Consider the following 3326-nt stretch of genomic DNA (forward strand, 5'->3'; position numbering starts at 1 on the left):
GGAGAGGTTTCCCCTGCGAGTGCAGCCAGGGCCAAGACTAAAATCCCAATGGGTGGGTCAGCTGTACTGGAAAGGAGGAGAAAGATCAAGAAAGCAATAGTAATGGGGCATACTACAGTTACGGGAGCAGGCAGGAGTTTTTGTAGTTGCAGAAGTGTTTCCAAGAGTGTCTGTTGCTTACTTGGCATGAGGGTCAAGAATATAACTAAGCAGCTGCAGAGATTCTGGAGGAGGGTGAACAGCTTAAGGTCATAGTCCATATTGGTAGCAATAACATAAGTAGGAAAAGGGACGAGGACCTAAGGGCTGATTTTAAGGAGTTAGGAAAAAGATTAAAAAACGTGAACTCTCAACAGTGGTCATCTCTATATTGCTCCTAATGCAAGCACCAGTGAACACAAAAATTGGAGGATAGCAGAGGTCAATATGCAGCTGGAAAGAGAAAGGACAGGAGGAAGGGTTTAAGATTCTTGGACTTTTCCAGGACATGCATTGTCTTGACAGGTTGTACTTTAACAGGGTCAGGAAAGATGGGCTTCGCAGGTGGGCTTCCTAGTCCTGTTGAGGAGGATGCAAATTACCTTGGTGGCAGGCTGGGAAACTGAGCAAAGATTTTGAAGGAAGAAAAGCAGACCTGAAAATGGAAGGAAGAAAATTAGTGAGGGAGTTTGGAAGGCAGGGCATACGTAGACTGGAAGATCAGCAAAACATGAATCTGCCTGGGATTAATGGGATATACTTAAATGCAAGTGTGTAAAGCAATGGTAAATGTGCAACTTTGATACTCCAGGTATTACAGAAATGTGGCTTAAAGAGGGGAGGATGAGCAATTCACTATTCCTGGTTATGGGGTTTTCAGATGAGCTAGAAAGGGTGAAAATAAAGAGGTAGGGGTTAATATTATAGTCCAAGGAAAAAAGTCACAGCTGTGGAAATGGATGATATATTCAAAGGATCAATGAAGCAATATGGCTTGAAAGGGAAATTACACTGTTAGGACTGTACTATAGATCTCCAGCCAGTGAGAGAAACTAGAAGACAAATTGATGGAAATTTTCTGATGTATAAATAAAGACTAAGGCAGTGATAGTGGGAATTTTTAATGTCCAAATATTAAAAGGTACACTGCCAGTGTAAAATATGTAGAGGGCACAGGATTCCGAAATTGTATTTGGAAGAACTTCGTTAATAAGCCTAACCAGAGTGGATGCAATTCTGGACCTAAATTTAGAGAATGGCATTGAACAGGTGAAAGGAGAAGTGGAAGTGGTCACAATTCAGTTAAGTTTAACATCGTTATGGAAAAGGACAAAGATGAAATAGGAGTAAAAGTTTTCGAGCAAAAATAAACTGATGGAAGAACTCAGCAGATCAAGCAGCACAGCTACTGGCAGGTAAAAAAATAATGAAGGAGCAAGTATATAGAGGTTTAGCATATTTGAAATGGATAACTTGCAAAGCTCTGAAGTATTTACCAGGCTGTTTAAAAAAAAAGGCAAGTGGGGAAATTGCAGAGGCTCTGACCATTATTTTTTTAATCATCCTTGGCTGCAGGAGTGGTGCTGGAAAATTGGATGACTGTTAATGTTGGATCATTGTTTAAAAAGGATAGGATCAACTGAGTGATGACAGGCCAGTTAATTTAACCTCAGAATTGTTCCCAATAATTTGCAACTCTGAGGGAGAAAATGAATCCTCATTTAGAAAGACATTGAGTATACAGCATAAACTCGTTAAGGCAAGGTAATGTTTGACTAACCTGACTGAATTTTTTCAGGACGCAACTGGGAGATGCATTTGATGTAGTCTATATGGATTCCATCAAGGCTTTTGACAAGGTTGTATTTGCCAGGCAAGACAAAATAAGTAAAGATGCATGGGATCCAAGGAAGAGTGGTGAGTTGGATAAGAGCAAGGAGGTTATGTGAGAATTGTGTAGAAATACCAGCTAGGCTGCAGTTTGAGTATTGTGTACAACATTATGGGAAGTATGTGGTTGCACTGGAGACAATGCAAAGGGGTTGCCAAGACTGGAAAACTTTAGCTTTGAAGAAAGCTTGGATAGGGTGGGATTATTTTCTTTGGAACAGAAACTGGGGGGGGGGGGAGATTTAATTGAGATGTATAAAAATATGATGAGCATTTATACAGTAAACAGGAACAACCTCTTTCTCTTAGCAGAAGGGGAGCAAGACCAAGGGGGAGAGATTTAAGAAATCTAATGGATGAATTAGATGGGAGATGAGGAATCATTTTTTCACCCAGGGAAAGGTAAAGATATTTCCTGAAGGCTGATAGAGGCAGAACCTCTTACCAAATTTCAGAAGTGTCCAAATGTGCACTTTGAGAGCAGGACTGCTGTTACACTGGGTAGCTCTTTCTCAATTGGTACAGATATAATGGACTGAATAGTCTCTTTCTGTGCCTTTATCTTTTCTGATTCTACACATTGAGTTTATGTCTAATGTTTTGTATCTGTCTCATGAAAACAGAGAAACTAGTATTGTAAAAATCATGGAATCATCGTGGTGAACAAGGAGGCCCTTCAACCCATCAAGTCCATGCTTGTTTTCTCTACAACAGTTCAATCAGCTCCATTCCACTTTGGTTTCAATGTGAACCTGCTAATTATTTTCCAACAAGTGCCGAACCGATGCCCCTTTAAAAGCCGAGATTTCCTCTGTTTCTCTAAAATTAATTGACTGTGGAAAAACACAAGGGGGTCAGTAATTCACTTATAAGCATACATTTCATTATTTGACAACATGGATTTTATTAGCATTTTATGTAAAGATTCAAAAATAAAACCTGAAACCATAATGCTTCTTCTGATCCTTGAACTCGCTTTGTTTAATCCTCAAATCTATCTTGTCAATAATATTTTTATGCAGAAACTTGACTTGGCATATGCCTATTGAAAATCTTTGATCTTTCCCTACCTGGACATTCAGAGCAATGTGGATCTTTAAGGTGGTGTGAATAGGGCTGTGCAGTAATATTGAAAAATACCATTTATTTTGCATTATAGTGAGATATAACAGTTCATTAAGCTTAATACTTATTTTATGTTGGAAATTCTTCCGTAAATCACAAAAAAGAAATAAAACAAATTAACTTCTTTTGTAATTTCAGTTCCAAAACCTGGTTGGATAATAATTTAAAACAAAGGCAACATAATTGGTCAAACCATTGGATATTGAAAAACTATGTAATAAGAATATGATCTTCCATCCAATAATTAACTAAATTGATATTTTTTGTTCATGAGTAGGAAATATATACCAGTTTATCACATCAAAAGAACAGCAGTAACACAGTTAGACCAT

This window comes from Pristis pectinata, chromosome 8 (assembly GCF_009764475.1).
Source record: "Pristis pectinata isolate sPriPec2 chromosome 8, sPriPec2.1.pri, whole genome shotgun sequence".
Lineage (NCBI taxonomy): Eukaryota > Metazoa > Chordata > Chondrichthyes > Rhinopristiformes > Pristidae > Pristis > Pristis pectinata.